Below are 20,376 nucleotides of genomic sequence, written 5' to 3' on the forward strand. Positions count from 1 at the left end.
TTTAGTTGTTTTCTTTTCTTTGCTAATGAGACGAGGGCTTTTGTAAGTTTAATATTGTTTTAACTTTGATCTGAAGTCTATGTAATATTTATATGAATATTTTATTGCACGAAATGTTTGAATGTTTTTTGTAACTTTGTGCTTTTATGATTGTTTGTTTAATCAATCAAATAAAGCCTTCTTTGATTTGATTTGACTTTAGTAACTTTAGAAGAGCAGAATGTGAAGATCAATGAGATTACTCTTGCGGGTGGGTGCATGTCCCATCCTAAACCCCTCCCTAACCCTACCAAAACCCCTCTGTACTACTCTCTAAAACCCTCCCATTTAGTACTAAATATGCCCCTGTTTCTAGCCACTCCACCCTGGTCCCACATTTACTACTAATTAGTGAAATCATGTGTGAGGATCTCCACATAGAAAAAATGTGGTAGAGTTGGAGATGGAGATTTGCACTCATAGGTTTGTGACATTACATTGTCTAGTAAGTAAGTAATACGACTATATCACCAATTTACATACTACAAAACTCAGTTTGTGAATCAGGTGCTTTGAGTTTAAAATAATAGCCCGAGTGGAAGTAGCGGCCAGGCAGGAAAACATGCTATAGTGTGAGAGACAGCGGCAAGGGATGTTTTACAAAATTAGTATGGACACAAGGGTAACATCTGAACACTGCTCAACAAGAACAAAAATAATTTTGAATAGTAAACTTTCGTCCATGATATGGTGAATGGATAAAATTGATGATCCAGGAAATGTATTCAAAGCTTCAATTCTATGCCTTCTATTTGTGCCAATTCCACTAGAGGATGACGATTTCAAAGAAGTATACAAATTTTACAAATCTCAAAGAACCTCCCTGAGAATTCATCATCAGAAATGGTGGTACATCAAGCATTCAGAACTCATATTAAAGGCCTGGGTCAGAGTAATGAGTGAGAACACTATACTAGAGGAACTGAGAAAGACTGAGATATTTTTCTGATGTCTCTGGCCAAGAGAAGTGACTACAAAAAGATGTTCCATAGTACGAAGAATGCTATAAATGAGTAGAAAAGAATACTGAGAAGGCAGGAGGTGCAGATCTTAAAGCAGAAACTCTGAACTAGATGATAGATTCCTAGATTTGGCACTCTATCCAACTACGAGTTGCGGTACACGTTTATCGAGTTCAATGCCACCAGAGATTTCATGGACAATATGATAAAGAGGAGAGACTGAACTAATGAGCAGGAGTGACCACCTGGACACTCTCTGTAATCAAGACAATCAAAAGTAGAACCACAACTGAAGTACCAAAATACAAGCTCCTTGTGATAGTTTGGACACACAATATTTTTTTCACGATAATTTGACGTACAGTCAGCAGTGGGGGCATGAGAAGAGGAGCATAGGATGAATGAATACATCCAAAAATGTAGTCTTCATGACTAGGATGAGTTTCTAGTTCCGATTCCTATCCTTAAGTTTTCTCTCCATACTTGCTCCTCATGAGAGATGCATGAGCTGGAACTTTGAGAGACTTTTATTAAAAGGCTATAGATGTTTTAAGTTAAATAAAGAGCTAAGTGTTACTTCAACTTATTAGACATGCATTTGAGTTCTGCATCCCTATCTTTCCTGTACATAATTTGAATCATTACCTTTCTGTGCTACCATCATCAGAAAGCATGGCTCCTTAACTAGGTTTATGCATATTGAATTAATCAATTTTAATTGTATTAATCACATGGATTACAATAATAATAAATAAAAAGAGTGACTATATTTACTTTCATCATGAATCTAAGTTACAAAAATAGCTAAAACATGCTATATGGTCATAAATATAAGGTAAGAAATATGGTTAAGATTAGCTGGCACAAGACCCTAACATCTTATAAGCATGGTATAAAAATGTCTGTAATTTTATAATAAAACAATTATCTTGAATTATAAAACAGTGCTTGACAGTTGCGGGGATACATCTTTTTTTGCATCATTCAAAATCAGGTGTACATATAGCGTTCTTAAATACAAAGGTTTTGGAAACGTACACAATATATGCATGAGGGTTTCCATTTTATATCCACAGAGTTGACGTGCATTTACCTCAGATGAAGTTTCAACTGCGCTGTTTAAAATTAAGTTGGGTTCCCCAGTAGACCCGGTCTCACCTCGTTTTTTTCTCAATCCTGGTCCCCTTACTCCTCAAGAACCTCACCGACCTATTTAACATGTCCCTAGCCCAAGCAACAGTCCCTGTCAGATGGAAAACAGAAAGGGTTAAGCCCATTCTGAAAAAACCTTCTACCGATCCTTTGGAACCCAGTAACTATCGCCCAATTTCTCTGCTTCCTTACTTTGGAAAGGTGCTTGAGTCCCTGGTCAACAAGCAGCTCACTACCCATTTGGAAAGCCATGGATTGTTGGATCCTTCGCAATCAGGGTTTAGGCAGGGCTTCCCATAACACTGAAACCTCGTTGGTGGAGGTTGCCGACAATATAAGACTTGTCCAGGACAACGGGCAGCCAGCAATGCTTGTCTTGTTGGACCTGTCTGCTGCTTTCAACACCATCTCCCACAGTATCTTAGAACAACGGCTCTGAGAGATGGAAGTCAGGGGATCAGCACTAGACTGGCTTAGAAATTACCTAACTGTTCGAACCTCTACCGTTCAAGTGGGCACCCTGGTCTCCCGCAGTCGGCCGGTAAAAATGGGAGCCCCCCCAGGGATCCATCCTAAGTCCCTTGCTTCTCAATCTTTATGTGACACCTTTGACAAAAGTGATCAGGTCCTACGGGTTTGATGTGGTGTTGTATGCTGACAACACCCAGTTACTGATCACTCTTGGCCCTAACCCTACTGACACGAGGCTCTGATTAAAAAATTGTATGACCCACATTGATAATTGGATGCATATTAACCATCTCCAACCAAATGCTAGTAAGACAGAGGTCATCCTCTTTGGTAAGGCACTCGAATTTTGGTCGAACGACTGGTGGCCCCAGAACCTTGGTCCCTGTCCATCTTCTAAGCCTTTGTAGCAGAACCTTGGAGTAAAGATTGACAACCAATTATACATGAAAACTCACATAAACCAAATAAATGGTACCTGCTATGGATTAATGCGTAGCTTATTTAAAAGTTTTCAATGGATTCCAATCGAATCAAGGAAGCCGCTGGTCCAGGGACTAATCATAAGTCAGCTCAACTACGGAAATGTCCTACTGGCATCCATTAATGAGGAGCTCTATTCCAGACTTCAAGTCCTGCAGAATACTGCTGCTAGACTGGTAATAAACCTCCCATCAAGATCTCCATTTGTGTCCAGTTTGAAGACTCTCCATTGGCTCCCCATCAGGAAACAAATCTGCTTTAAAGTCCTCTGTCTGGTACACAAGAACATGTACAGGAATGGGCCAAGCTACTTTGCCAAAAAAACTCAGTTGGTATCAGCCTAACAGGACGCTTAGGTCGAGTACCAGGTTTGTCCTTACACCTCGCAGGATCCGCACCACCAGGAATGGCGGTAGATCATTTTACTACGTGGCTCCTGCTTTTTGGAAGGAACTTCCATTACAGCTCTGCACTATCACACACTACAAGCTGTTCCACAGGGAATTAAAAACCTGGCTATTTGATCATCTATAATGGCCCTCTCTGTTTCAGTTTGGCTTTCAGCCCTAAAGGAGTTTTATGCTAGCACCATGAGACCCATGGGTGATATGTGCGCTCAATAAATCTCTTTGTCTTGACTTGACTTGACAAGGTCTCTCAAATTCATAGATAGAAATTGAGAACAGTCTGAATCTTAAATATTTCAATTTGAGATAACCCGGTAGAGTGGACTTGATATAATCCTGATCCAAAAGAGTGTAAGTTTCTATTACAAAATCCTAATGCTTGCATTTCTTTAATATTACTAGGGCATACTCCCTCTGCCTGCTAAGTACAGCTCTTTTTAGGGTACATTTATGAGACTCTCGGATTAACTTCGCTAATGACTCCAAATAAGTTAGATTGAGGATTTCTAGGACCTTGTTTGATGATGTACCATTCCGATCCATGTAGAAAGTTCTTTTCAGTTTCGAGTAAATTAAGGATTTTAAGTTGTCGATTTTGGCCCTGCACAGTTGCATAGATAGTTCAAAAAGGCCCCATAGTGAAGTGATGTTAAAGATTTTATATTCAGCTCTAGTCTGATGGCACAGTGAGGGGTGACTGTGTGAAGATGCAAAAGATTTCATCCACACTGTATATAGATTGTGTCCAGGATAGATATAGCATTTCTAGTTAAAACAGGTGATGCATAAGGTAAAAACGGATTACGTTTCATACTTAATGCTTTTATTGATGATTTGATCCCTCTGCCTCAAAATAACTTTGAAAATCTCATTATGGATTTAGTGATTGCACTAGATTTGTTCTTCCTAATAGGCAGATGATTTGTCCACGAAAGCTTATAGCCATTCATGTCTCCAAGGTATTCTGAGTAACTGAGAATTTCATTTGGGCAATCACCTAATAACCGTGATAAAGTCTTTATTTCTTCCCAAATATAATGATCTAGGTTTTTGATAGGTTAGCAATAAACCATTCTCTGGGTTAAAATCATTTAACCAATTTAAAATATATTGTAGCCCTTTGGGAGTTTGTGACAATATTACCAAGTCATCAGGATTGTCAAAATGAGTCAATCCTTCCTTTCCCATTTCGCGTGGTAATCCGTGTTCTGATTTTAGAAACTCGGGTAAATCAGTTCTACAAAAATAAAATAATAAAGGAGCCAGGATGCAGCCTTGTTTCAGATCATTTCCTGTATGGAATTTCAATAACAGGATATTATCTGTGGAAAGTCTTACTTGCAGCCAAGTATGTGTGTGTGATTCGACAAGGAAGTGTAACAGTGATGAATCAATCCCCAGTTTCTAAGTTTAGTCCACAATTTTTGACAGTTCACTATTGAAAGCAGTGGAATAGTCAACATAACAGGCATACAGAGCTGTTTTATTTTTAAGAGATTTTTTGCAAGTAGAGTCCATGCCACAATGTTATCTACGGCCGAGCAGCCCAAGCAGAAGCCTATTTGAGTCAGGGGTATTAAGCCAAGTTTTGCTGCCCAATCTGCCAGAATGTTTAGTAGTTTTTTTGTTTCCCTTCGAAGTCCAAAAGGGCTATTAAGACATAACTCGATGGATCTTGTTTGGGGCCTCTTTTATATATTGGATGAGCAATTGCTCCTTTCCATGTTGTAGGAACCATGTCAGTCATAATTACAACCTGTGTAAGAGCTAATATATTTATGCAATAAACATATGTAATCGCAAACTGATGATCAATAAAATCGTTTGCTAAAAAAATCATATATAGATTTTGGCTATATTTAACGCTCTCGAAATTCTCAAGATTCTGCACACTAACAGTTGAAAATGTATCAGTAACATTGTGTACTTTTCTGATGATTACCTTTTCTACTAATGTGAAAATATTACATTGCAAAGCAGAGAGTGAAATGGCAGAGGTGATAAAACAACTCGCCCTCAGTGCATGCACAGAAGCAAATGTGATTCATTAGGCACTGCAGTTTCAAATGTCTTAGACATTAACAGGGAGCAAAAGAGAAAATTATAATGAGGTTCTCCACAAGACAGGCACAGACATACGTACGATGTTAAATTTAATTTATTTAGAGTTACAAAATGGGAAAATTGATGTGCTGCCCAATGAGTCACTAACGCTCCAATGATATCAAAGTTAGATATTCATCCTTATTACTGAGTTATAAAGCATGCCTAAGTGTCAGTAGAAAATACATTTTCCACTCCTGTGCTTTTGTTTTATGAACTAAACCAAGACTGCAATTCCTAGAACTCAATTATTTGTGTAATGAGCTCAGTACTGAAAACAGGGTGCATCTGTGACCTGGAATCATTTGATAGCCTTTTTGAACCAACAGGTTCATTATTTCTCCAAATCCCTCTGATTAGGTCATGCAAGGCTGAGTTAAGGTCATCTATATGTAGAAAGGAAACACAAAAGAAAAGTGAGGAAAATATACCTAGATTGTGCTGGTGTGTGTTCCCTATAGGATCCACTGTAGTTTTCCCTTATGTGAGCCCAACCACACACGCTGCATACCTTGTAGGCTGCTTTTGCTTTACACCCTTTACGAAATAATGAGAAGAGGATTTCTAGTAGAGACAAGGTCCCGGAAGCAGAACGCTAGCTTTGTGTAATCTGAGATGCAAACCAGCTAACGGCAAATGCCAGGAAAGGAACACTTCACCATCCCAGAAATCTATAGTATAATATTAAAGCTATGCTTAGGCGAACACACCAATAACCATGATAGGGCTTTTCATTGTGTACAGGTTATTGATGATGCTAATTACATTACTAAGTTGTGTATGTTTTCTAATTGTAGCACAGTCACTTCATAATGGAGCACACTAGTTTCAATAAATATTGTGAACTGTTTTTGTGTCTTGTTTCTGTTTATTATGGACATGCTTGAGTGAGCAAACAAAAGGTGAATACCTGTTATGATGGTTCTCTGAGGGGACTAGAGTGTTGTCTTCTGGGATGCCAAATCACCTGTTACTCTTGGAAGGTTAGGAGTGCAGGTGAGGCACTATGAGCTAGTCTGGATTGGGGTTTAGGTGTGCTAATGTGGTATAATGACCCAGTCCCTACATACTGATGTTATGTGATCCCAGGCATAGTTCTGTTCCAAAACAGAATCCCTGCAACCGAGCAATCAAAGAAAAGGCAAAGTCCCTTTCCCCACATAAACTAGTAAAAGTCAACAAACTATGCAGGCAAGCTCACGAGGATGTCGGCCCGAGAATGTAAAATGGTTGTTGCCCAAAGGCTACCAGCTATTACCTCCTTAAACTCACCCAAGCACAAGCATAAATACATCAGGAGAGAAATAGGCCAAAGATATAGTCTCGCATATGTCTAAGAAGAAAGAAGCACCAAAACGGTATGACATTTAGTGCTGCAACAGGTCACAATGCATGCTTATCTACAGTGGTAACCAAGCAGAAGTTTGGGTTTTTTGTAAGTATAATTTACTGTCCCAAGATGGCTGATGCCCCTATTCAAATAGTAAAGTACATTACAAAACTTTAAGTAATAAAGTAGTAAGTGGCCCTGTAGCAAAGCGCAGCTACTGGCCCCCACAAACTATAAAATAATTTTTTAAGAAGAAAAATTAAAAAACGACAAGAAGAGGGGTGGGGGAGCAATGAACAGAAGGTGCTGTGTGGGATGAAAAGCAATGAGTGAGCAGGAGTGGTGGTAGGGCAAAGGAGAAGCTGGTAGGGGGCAAAAAGCAATAAAGGGAGGAGATGGGTGGGAGGGCAATGGAGGAAGCAGGGAAAAGCAGCACGCACAAGGGGAGAAACAGCAAAGAGCAGCAGGGTATGAAGAGCATTAGGGAAGTGAAAAGGAGATTCAGAGCAACCGAAGAACTGGTGGACAGTAGCAACAAAAGAGCAGATAGGGATGGTAAGATAATGAAGGAACTTTTGGAGAGGGAAAAGCAACAGATACGTGGGGAGGGTCGCTAGAGCAATGGAAAAGCTGCTAGGAGAATGAGAAAAATGGAAGAGTGGGGAAATGAAGGCAAGGAAATGAGGATGTGGTAGGAATTAATATGCATAACTGAAGGGGGAACTTAAAGCAACATAGGCACATAAGGAATACAGAGGAAAAGATTAATGCTACACACACACCCCCAGGGAGAAAAGGAAAAGTAGCTCCCTGATTGTAAGCAGTAAATGGATACAACTCATCCAGTCAGAAACACCGTACAACATCTATGCTCGAAGAAACAAACACAAAAAGAGGAAAGAAATCCTTTGATTAAGGAGTAAGATAATAAGTTTGACAAGAAATCCAACCAGTGATAAGCAATCAGCTGCCCCAATGCCTATACAAGTTCCTTTGGCAATAGACTGCAAAGGCTGTCTGCAGGTGACACTTAAAAAGATATTAAAGGAAAACACATTAGATATTCTTTAATTGCCAAATGTGTGAGAGAGGCATAAGCTCTGTCTAATCTGTGATTATAGCAAATGTCATTCCCCTATGATGTGAAGTAGATATTAGATGCATTTGTCCATTTAAAAGTAATTTGTTGAAATCCTGGCACCAGCATTTAATCTACAAACCTTCCTATGGGTGGCACAGATGAACCATCATTGCCCATAAAAATTGGAATTTGAGAATGTAGCATTAATACTGAAAAGGTATTCATCTGCACCTAAACCTTCACCTAGAAATCAAGGACAAATAAAAATCAAAAGCAGTAGATAACTGCTAGTTAAGTTACTGATTTATGCATTGTGCGTTCACCTTATGTATCCTCACTGCATTTCATTTATTTATGTCACTCAATCAATCAATCAAATAATGCTTTATTCAACTACATAAGAAATGCCACAAAGCACAAATAACAGTCATGCCAATAAATATTGCAATATAACAAACAAATATAACAATACTGAAATCAGATGCATTTTGTGCAATATCCTAAAACATTACCGACTTACAACACCTAACCACACATTTCAAAAAGGAACTCGCCACATAACAAACATTTAAATCAGATGGCATCTATAAATGACAAAACCACATGCTTTAAGCAACCGAACTGGAAAGAGAGTCATAACATTTACATAAAAAAGATAAAGTGATTGGGGTGACATTTTGTCACATGGACAACATATGGCATCAGAGCTGTGTTGCCTCTTAGGGTAAAGAAAGAATGCAGCAAATTGACAAACTGCAATGGGTAATTAAGGAAGAATGAATACATTTTAGCCATAGAATTCTAAGTGCATTAGGGGAGTTAAAACAATCAATATGCCATGCCTTATTGTGAGACGATTTAGGGTTAGACCAAATTGATAGATATAATAATAAGGAATTTCACAAAATAAGATCTTTATGATAGACCAAGTCCTTCATAGCAAAAAATGTGGTAAAAGGCAGACCAAATAGCCTGTATCAGAAGTGATTTCCTTATTGTTGTAAAGAGTAGCCTCAAATACCTGCGTCAGAGCACATATTGGAATCACACTTCAGTTTGTAAATTACTAACATCCGATCACAAGGTTTCCAAAACAGTTTCAAGGTGAACTTAAAGCCAGCCCCTGCAGAGTAGGCAGATTTTATGCATCTGAAAATACAGCATGGAGACCTGGTACTAGCAGAATCAAACGTAACTCTCAGATATGAGAAGAGATGAGAAGAGCTAAACACCCTCAATCATTTTGTTTTTCATAATTAGAGTCCTCGTCTTAGTTGTTTTTGGCCCATAAATCATCAAATGGTCTTTTAAAAGATTAGTATTCAAATCTAGTTATACATAAAGGTGACAAAAGAAAAAAACGTCAAGCCGTTAGCAGTATGCAAAATTAAAATGGCATCATTTGTATAAAGAAGCGCCAGGACAGCCCTATTACCAATGTGGGGAATATCTTGTCCCTTGAAGATTAATAAGATTTAAGATTACTGATGTACAAAATGAATAATACTGAGGTCAAAACACAATCCTGTAAAACCCCTATGTTTAATCTAAAGGATTCACAGCATTCACCATAATCCTCAAATCTAACAGCAGCAGATAAATCAGTATATAAACAGGGAGAAAGTTAATAAGTGATATATTAAGATCCATAAAGACCAAACCTTCCATACCTTTGATCTAGTAACAGGATCCAAACCAGTGCGCAAATTCATAAATGTGAAATTATAGAAGCTTGTTATAGCAAAGTACACTTGATGATGATTAAATGGAGCCTCTTGCATTTCATTCAGAGTTCCCAGGGTCTCCCTAAAGCTATATTGGACATCAGCATGTTTGTTATTTATACATAATCATTTACCTATATGGGCCTATAGCATTTTGGAGCTCTTTGATTACCCTTTTTGAATACAGGGACGATAATAGAATTGGTCCACGAACATGGTAATTTTTAATGACTGGCAGAGTTTAAGATGTTGGTCAAAGGGGGTAGCAGAGCTCTATGTTGTATTCAAACAGGTCCATGAGAATACCATCTGGTCCAGAGGCTTTACCAGATAGACTGTGAAATGGTAGCTACCACATCATCATTACTAAAGTTAGAGCAAATAAATAACAATTATGTGAAAAGAGAAAATGCGGAACTGGAGCAGCCAATGCTATTATTAACACATGTTTGGAAGAGAAGCCTTCCACATTTTTATGGCAGCTTTGCTCAAGTCGTGTACCTCAGGCTTCTTAGCAGAAGGCAGCATTCTCTTTTGGTAAAGGCCTTACTGTGCTTTATCTGCTCGGAACGCCATAATAGAGACAGACTTTGACCTCCCCAAAGCAAAGTAGCCAACTAAAAACAACTTTTTAATCCAGCATGAAACGTAGATGAACACTTTGGTGCTAAGAAGGTTTTGCTAGGGGCTATAAAGAAAGAGAAGGGTTTAATCATAGGTTGGTTTCCTCAATCAATGCTGTGATATAAAGAACACCATTTAAAATGTTGCAATTCTTTTTTATATATTTTTAATCACATGTTTTATTATAACTATTATGTTTATTTTTATAGTAACACCTCTTCATATTATCTGCACCATTAATAGGGGGAGATACCTGAGCCTCAGATTTGATGACACATTTAAAAAATGTAGCTCCTTCATACCCATATTTCATTCCTTAGAATCACTACACAATGAAAAATAATTATAGGCTGCACCTCGGTTGTTGACACTAGTTGCTGCATGTTTTAAAACAACCAACAAAATGTATGGGGCTTATTTAGATTTCAGCTATTGAGTACGACCTGCCAAAAACCATCTGTTTACCCATTCGCTGCCATGGAGTTGTGTCAGTCTGATGACGAGTATGGAGGTTTGATGGAGGAAGCTCATAAAACCCCCGCTACTCAATCATTTCTTTCTTCCTCCTTTAATGGAGTTACACTCCAAACATGACAGACACAATAATCCAAGCCATAACTTCACCCACTTTATTTGGACTTGACTTTCATCGACATAATCATGGTGGTTGAACCTCCACACCTGAGGTGGTGGAAAAATGTATACATTCTCAAACTCCTGACAAAACGCTCATAAAAGCGAACAAGATGTCCCTGACATTCCAACTTGTGGGTCTCTATCTGGCACTGCTATGAAGAGCAATGGAATCCCCCACAAAATTGAAGGTAAAACCAATGTTCACAATAACATATTAATGTACACATTTTTCAAATTGAAACTTTATAAATATTAAAAACATGGAAAAAGTAAAAACAAAAAATACCACAAATGAGAAATTTCTAAATTATAAAACAAAATTATTGATTGATTTTAACTCCTGTAAGGGCAATCATAAATCTAAATATATTTAAATGTAAATAGTACCAGACAGCACTAAGTGCCAATGATAGTCTATGGAGGTTTTGGAACTGGACCTAGGTATCATTTCCACCCAACCATGAAGGAGCCGTATTCAATTACACCAACTGGATTAGTCACGGTGAAAGTTTGTAAGTTAAAAACTGTAAAAATATTTCTGAGTCCCAACTTTTCAGCCTTCTTTGACTAGCTCCTCAGGGTTACTTCTAAGGCTCCCAGGACCTCAGGGATAATTATTATGGTTCAGGACTTACTCCAGCAGATGTTACCCACAAGGTCCAGTCCATATCCAGTTGCAATTGGTTAGATGATCCCTTCAAGAAAAAACTTATTTTAATCTCCCTGTACCCACACAGGAGGTCCTTTTACTGACCCTTGTAGTCCACTTCTTTGTCCTGAGTACAAGAGGGATCAGGTACACTAATTCAGAGCTCCTCTCTGTTCATTAACAGGCCCAGAAAGTGTTCAGAGGAGGGGTGTTTGGGTGGCAAGTTTATGTCTGGATCAAGCAAGTGGTTGGTTATGACACCCGGCTCTTACTTAACCAATAGGGTGAATGTTCCTGAGGGCTACCTTAGGTTATGTTATGTTATGTTAATAGAACTTGTAAAGCGCACTGTTACCGTTAGGTGTCCTGGCGCTGAAAGCATTGCCTACTGGTCAGATAAAGGTTAAATTACATAAATTAAATTAAATTAATTAAGAGATAAGCCAGCTTTTTAGGCCCCTCCTAAATTCTAGGAGCCCAGCTGCTGCTCTAAGCTGCAAAGGGAGGCCTTTGCGGCACAGCAGAAAAAGCTCCTACCCCCCAACTGGCTGTTTTAACACGTGGGACTTTTACCAACATTTACTTGGTTGAGCGAAGGACCCTAGGGGGGGGGGGTGTACCATTGAAGGTGTTTACTCATGAAGGCCGGCCCACGTCCCTCTAGGGTTTTGAAGACCAGGCAAAGAGCCTTAAAATCTATCCGCTGTTTCATTGGTAACCAATGACGGTCCCGAAGTCCCTTCCTTACGGAGACAAACTTGTGGATACCCAAAAGGACTCTAGCGGCAGCATTTTGTACTATTTGCAGTCGATTAAGCTGCCTTTTGTGAATGTTGAGGTATAAGGCATTACAATAATCTAGACGGGACATAATAAGTGCTGTTACTACTGTCCTGAGGCTGTCATCCGAGAGGAAGCGCTTAATTTTTCTCCTGATCCTGAGTATATGAAAACAGGATGAGACCACCTCACCTATCTGATCAGCAAAGGACAGTCTAGAGTCCATCATTACTCCCAGATTTTTTGCCTTACCAGTAGGAACTGGGGGTGAGCTCAAAGATTCTGGCCACCAATTGGTTGACCAGAGATTTGAGGGATTACCAAAAATAATCACCTCAGTCTTCCCTGCGTTCAGCTTGAGACAATTTGCTGACATCCAGCCGGCAATGGACTGCATACAGTTGTAGCAGTCCCGACCGGTCTCAGCTTCTTTGCCTTTTTGAATGAATAGCACTATTTGAGTGTCATCGGCATAAGAGGTCAGTTGGAAGCCAAAAGATCGAATAAGGGCTGCCATGGGAGAGACATATATATTGAATGGCGTGGGGCTGAGCGCTGAGCCCTGCGGGACCCCACAGGGCAAAGAGAAAGGATTTGAGCAGTCAGAACCCATGTCCACTGTTTGAGTTCTATCTGAAAGAAAGGATCTTAAGAGGGCAAGGGCCTTGCCAGTGACCCCCTTTCTGCCTAAACGGTCCAACAGTACCTCATGGTGGACCGTGTCAAAGGCCGCCGAAAGGTCCAGCATAATCAAAATAGCCGCGCCACCCTGATCCAATACTTCTCTGATCTCCTCCGTTGACTTAATCAGCGCAAGCTCTGTACTATGTTCTGTACGAAAGCCAAACTGAGTGGAGTCGAGGAGTCCATTGTTGTTAATAAAAGCACTCAACTGACCGTTCATTTCTCTTTCTATCAGCTTGGCTGGTAAAGGAAGCAGAGAGATAGGCCTATAGTTATTTGGTTCTTTAGGATCCAGGTTATTTTTCTTGAGAAGGGGGAGGATTGAGGCTTTTTTCCAGATCTTGGGAAACAGGGCACACTTAAAAATATTGTTAAAAACAGGGGCAAGAGCAGCTCCAATGGTATTGGACGCTAATTTAGCTATTTGTGCTGGACAGGGATCTAGAGGAGATCCTGATTTGATTACTTGCAAATGCTTAACAGTATCTTGGACACTCATAGTCTCGAAACAATTCACAGAGGGCACTATCTTAGTGTCTGTTGGACAATTCCATACATCCATCTTTATACCATCTGCCAGCGAATTGCTGAAGGATGAAAAGATTGTGCCCACTTTATCTTGAAAGGCAGAGGCAAGAATTTCACAAAAATCAGAATTGCCAAGAGGTTTTGCCAGGGTAGGTGTTGTGAGTTTTAAGACTGTATTAAATAATTCTTTTATGGAGGATTTTGCTTTACTAACCTGTTCTCCATAGAATATCTTTTTTGTTTCAGTAAGCAATTTTTTATAGCTGTGAAGGCTATCTCTATAAGCCCTCTTGGAGGATATGGTATATTCTTTCTTCCATGCACGTTCTAATCGTTTGCATTCCATTTTTTTATGTTTTAAGTTCTCACAATACCAAGGGGCCGAGGGTGTCATTCTCCTAGGGGTACAGACTTTAACTGGGGCTACACCTTTGCAGGCCGAATCTAGCCATTCGGTATATGCCATCGTGGCCTTATCAGCTGATAGGGGCCAGACATCCAAGGTGGACTTCAAATAGTATTCAAATTCCTCACTATTAATATTTTTCCAAGCCCTGGTTTCAAACCTAAGTGGAGGTTTGATTGTTGATTTAGAAATTTTAGTATGAGAAATCTCAAAAAAGACGGCTGCGTGATCTGACCAAGGAATTGACAATACACTACAGAACTTAGTGTTGAGGTCATTAGAAAAAATTCCGTCCAACGTATGACCAGCCTTATGAGTGGGGTCTGGGACAAGTTGAATGAGTTACCCCCCACCAAATATTTCCTGAAGCTTAGCATTGTCAGCATCCATGGTGTCCTCCAGATAAAAGTTAAAATCTCCTAAAATAGTAAATGAGTTTGCACTAAGTCCTTCTTCGAGGAACATTCCTGCTGAATCTAAAAATGCACCTCTTGCTCCAGGGGGGCGATATAAAAGAATAGCATTAAAAGTGTCATGAGGGGAGATGCGAACATTCACTGCCAAAGCTTCACACGTCGGGTTTGGAATTGAACAGAAGGAGGGCTCTAGAGAGTTGTGATAGATTATCGCCAACCCTCCCCCTTTCCTACCGAGTCTATCTTGAGTATGGCACAGATATCCTGGTGGCAGGGCTTTAACTAGGTCTGGGCCAGAGGATTCGTCTGACCTGGATTCGGTGATGAAGGCCATCTTAATATTGTAGTCCTCGATTAACAGTGCACATTCATCACTATGTTTGATGAGAGACCTGGCATTAAGAAGCATTGCTTTAATGGGTACAGAGGCATTGTTACCTTTCTTACTGGATTTAGATCTATTCTGACATTCTATAGAGGAGGGAAGCTTCTCAGAGCAAATCGGGCATGATGCTGGAACTCCTTTTAGGAGCGTATCAGGATGCATTCTTGGGCAGCACAGATTACTTCTGTTTGGAGTTAAATATAGGAGAGCGTCTCTTGAATAAGTGATGGAGTCTAGTGCTGTAGTGCCAGGGGGACGGGCCCGGGGCCCGGACCGAGCGGGGACGGGCGCAGACGGGCTTGCCCTTAGGCGCACCTTCGGCACGCCATTGGCGCACCCACTGCGCGGTCGCGTCAGCGCGATTGATATGGGCGGCAGGAGCAAGCAACTGGAGCGCTAACCTCCACCGGCTCGAGTGTCCCGCTTCTGCTTTCACCGCGGACCCAGCAGAGCACAAGCGCCACGGAGTGCAGGCGGTATTGAGGCAAATGAGTGGACACAAATGGGGGCAAGTATTAAAATAAGCTAGAATTCGTTTTCAAAATCAATTTGTGCAAATAGGCAATTCAGTGCAAGTAACAAGTTAAAAAGGAGGCTGCCCTACCTGTCAGGCATTGAACACAGCTCTGACCAGGAGGCAAAACCTTATCTAATTTCTCTGTTGTTACACACATTTCCATGAGGCAGGGGAATGATAGAATAGTCAAAGTGTTCAGCAATACTAGACTTTGACTCTGGAGGCTGGAAGAGTTAAAGGGGGGACTAGGAAAATCAACAATGTCTACATACAAGTAACACTGAAACCCAGAATGAAAACAGGCCTTGTACCCACAACAAACCAGGAGACATTGGTCTGGTAAGTCAACAGTAGAATCCCTCAGCAACAGATAGGGGATATACAAGAACTTTCCTTTCATTCTTTTTTATCATCTACAATCTGGAACTCTTACATGTGACTCAAACAGACCTGTGATGTGAGATTTAACATTGTGGTGTCAGCAGGATGGCAGGCCCCTACCCTTCTGCTGCGCTCAAAGGAGTCACCCCATATCATTCAGAGAGTTCTAAAAGAGTAATGCAGTTAAACTGTAAGCTAAGAAAAAATCAAAAACAATTTATCACAGTGACCTATTATCTAGCTCATGGGAGGGATTTCACACTTCATTCACACCTCAATATTTGCTGAAAAGTTCATTTAAATTCAAATTAGTCTCCAGTAACTTCAGGCAAGGAACATTTTCTAAAAGTAACTTTACAAACTGATTTTAAAGTCCTTCTTCATCATAGAATTTGACTTTTATTATATAATGAAAAGAGTGTTGTATTTTTGTACTAGGTGGACACAAACTCAGAGTAGCACAAATATGTTTGTGAGTTTTTCTAAAGGAACAGCCAGGGCTTCACATTGAAAATAGCTGTTGGGGCCTCTCACTGTAAGGGCAGGATAATATTCCATTTCTACATGTCCAACTTTTAAATATTATGCACCCTGTCTTGTGTTTTACAATTCCTACATTGAAGTGACTATTTCCTCTGCCAAAATGGTTCTTTAGACATGTGAGCTTGCACATTTAAACTGCAGCAGTCAGGCTTCACTAGTAGGCTTGAAGCCAAGTGTGCCTGACCACACTAGCAGATGCCACAATAAGTGCTGCTATCTGTAGATGTCATATGCCTTTCCATTCCAGGGTGGAATGTAGAAAGTGGGGAATATGGCTAACAGGAATAATAGAGCCAGTTGTGAGGGAAGCACCAACATCGGAGGAGGCTCTTGGATTAGTAAACCTTTCTATGTTGCTGACAGGGCAGGGTGCACGCCATCCAGGATGGTGATAACTTGTATCAGTTGGTGACTGACACCATGAATGTCATTCAACAATGCCATCTACAGAAAGGTGCTTTAACACTTCAAGGGACTCTTCTCAGACCAGTGCTGGGTTAATGGTGGCAAAAGGAGAGGAGCCTGTGGTAAAGGAGACCCTCAGCCTTTTTTTAGGACTGAGTGTGGCCTACTTTCTGGGGGTTCAAACTGAGGATGCTGATGGAATATATGGTGGTATTTCGCTAGCAACAATTGTTCATAGGTTACTTAGTTTTTTATTCTATTTTTTGCAAGTTTTAACCTTTGCAATGATTTAATCATAAACCGAAAAATAAATGGAGTATAGCATATGATGCAATCCATATACTTAAATTAATTAAATAATTGCAATATTAATTGATACTGCGAAGTAGGTAGCCTGAGGTGTAGACTGATTTTTACTCACTTAAGCCGAAATAGATAATATATTTATTCATCATTACAAAAAATATTTATAAATAACTCACTAATATATATTTACAATGCACAAGCAGTGATTGGAAAAAACAGTGACGTTTGTGACCCCAGTGAAGTGACCATAACCAACGCTTATTAAAACATACAGTGACTTTTTTTTTTTAAACAACAGGTTATTGGAGAAAAAAGGACGTCTTTTGTGATTCTGATTCACTATTCCAGATCAAAGGCCAGATTCTTTTCTGGTGCTTTTAAGATGATCCTCAATGGTTACCGACGACGTTTGACCCAACTGAGGATATGAGGGTCTCTTCAGGACAGGGAATTCCTGGGGACTGCAAAGTATTGATTACAATTAGTAGGGTGTACAAGTCCTTCTCCATGCAACAGTTCATAAGTGGATAGCACAAGTGGGGAAAGAAGGTGGATAGAATGAATAGTCCAGATGCTCGTAGAAGGAGTTTGGTTTTTGTGTCTCTTGATGGTGGTTTGTTGCGTGTTGTCCCAACCAGTCCTGAAAAACAATATCTCTTAAGGGCCACTGAAGCAGCATGAGTATCAACTTCGGAGGTGGTAGCAAGTGGCTAAATGGGCAACAGTGGCCTACTTTTCATTGAGCTGCCAGCTGGCTATGTTTCTGAAATCAAGCTGGCAGCAAATGTTGCCTGAGCATGGAAAGGTCAGCTAAATTGCACACTGCTGCACAACCACCAGATACCATCCTGCATCAACCCAGAGTGTAAAGAATAGACACTCATGTACAGCTCCAGTAGATCCTTTGGGACCCTCTGAATCTCATTCTGGGTCCTTAGGAGATCATACTGTGGCCTTATAAGGTCTATAATTTTTCCCAGCTGTTTCTCTTGCAAAGTAGCAGCACTCACAGGTTTTGGCCCATGCCGTTAACATTGGTAGCTGCACCTGAGTCTCTATCCCTGTAGCAAATCAAGACTCTGCCCTCTCAAAACATCCCTGTGACCTTGACCGGGTGTACTCAGGTAGTTTCTGTCCTGGCTACACAACAGTTGTAATGGCTGTGGTTGTCACAGGAGCTAGGACAGGGATGGCCACAGTTGATGGTAGTGTGGTGCCACAGGGTCTCGTGGGGGCACAGCTGTTTCAAATGTGGACAGGACTCTACTGCACATATTATGTCTAAAGTCTTCAAATGTGGACAGGACTCTACTGCACATATTATGTCTAAAGTCTTGATTGAGAAGGGTAGATGTAGGATTCTGGCCACACAGGCCTGATGGCCCCAGTTGCTCTTCAATTGGCAGGAAAGCTGCTTCCACTGAACACTGCAGATAGTGTTTCTTAAGGCAGTACCTGTACTAGGGAGAATGTATGACATTGTTCTGCATTCTGTCCATCAGTTGTTCTTTTTGCATTTGTCACCCCGAGTAGGACGGGTATACCCAGACGTGGGTCGCGTGCTCTCCATGTCACTGGAGTCAAGCTATCCTGGCTGATGAGGGGTGAATCCCCAAAACCGGCACTAGGATGCCTGTTTCCAGTCCAGGGGGGACTTGGCCTGCAGTTCAGGCTGGACTGTTCCCATAGGGCACAGGCTCAAGACTGATTTGCATATGGCTGGGCTCAAACTGGAATGGCATGGGGAGCAAAATAAAACGATGGATTTAAGCCCAGATCTCTGTACTGGAGTGAATGTATGACATTGTTCTGCATTCTGTCCATCAATTGTTCTTTTTGTTCTTAATGCAGAGTTGGCACCAGATTAGAAGTTGTTGATTGTGATCTGAATGGTTGACCTATAGAAAAACAACTAATGATTCTATATTAATCAATTAATTATTGATTAATAATTAATTAAAAAGTACCAATACTTCATAAAATGTTTAGGCTGATTTAGACTTGGCAAACATATTAGCCCATTCCAACAGAACATATATCCACAACCTATCACATTGAATATCTTTTGTGATGTATTTTTATTATTAGGAGTATTATTATGAAAATATGTATTATGAAGTCATATACACTGATTTCCAATTAGGCAGAGGGTTAACCCTTTATAAACATAAAGGATATCCCACCCACAGTTTTACTAGTGATGTAGGACAAAATGAACTTTTAATAAGGCAGGAGGGATATATCTTACGTTAGCACACAAAAGCAATCCATCATAATAATATTCAGTGGGCTATAGTGAGTGCTGTGGTTTGAAATGTGATTTCACAGTTTAGGGCTGCAAGTCTTCTATCCCAGCACTGAGCATGGAAATGGATTTCATAGAGGACATTCCACACTATAAAATAGTAAGGTTGATGTTTCGGATAATATATATTAAACGAATGAAAATGAGTGATGAAAGAATTTAGATTTTTATTTGTGGACGCTGACTGCCCACCTCAAAAAAATTATAACAATACCAACTTACTTCATTTACCCAAGCTCTACCCATTTGTAGATATGGCAACAAGCAGACAGGCTTCACTTAATGCAATCTAGAAAGTATTGATGAAGTTCCAAAAGTGTAATAAAGTTAAAACTTTAAACTAGATAAATGCAAAACCAATTAGTAGTATATCTAATTTTAAAATGTTATAGAAAAATAGCACCAGAAAGTTTAAAGAGTCATTTAGACCAGAACCTAGATGCAGTTTGAGGCTGACTGTGATGGACTTTCCTACTGAAGCTCTGGAACTTTTAGGGGTTTAGAAGAAACATTTTCGAAGTCTCAACACAGAAAAGGACTTATGGGCATATGCATCAAGCCCGCATTTTGTGATTTCTAAATAGCGAATTTTACCGATTCGCTATTTAGAAATCGCAAAACAAATGCATGTAGGAATCGCAAAATGTGATTCCTTAAAATTCCAAATTGTGACTCGCAAATTGCGAATCACAATTAAGGAATTGATTCCCATTCATTCCTATGAGCCTAGAGGCCCCTTAGAAATCAAAGGGAACTGCATGTGCAATGTGCAAGTACTCCATAGGTACTCGCAAATTGCAAAAGGATACCCTGTTGCACCCCTGAAATTCCAATTTTTACACATGTTGCGTGCACACATGCCCCAAGGGCATGTGTGTGTAAAATGTGACTTTGAAAAATGCACTTTTGTGCATTTTTTAAAGAAATCGCAAATTACCATCAACTTTAGTTTGATGGTAATTTGCAATTCCTAAGAGCAAAATCGTCCTAATTTTTTGATTGAATGCATTGCATTTAAGGAATCGTAATTTGCGATTCCTTAAAAGCAATCGCAATCAAAGT

This window comes from Triturus cristatus, chromosome 8 (genome assembly GCF_964204655.1).
Source record: "Triturus cristatus chromosome 8, aTriCri1.1, whole genome shotgun sequence".
Lineage (NCBI taxonomy): Eukaryota > Metazoa > Chordata > Amphibia > Caudata > Salamandridae > Triturus > Triturus cristatus.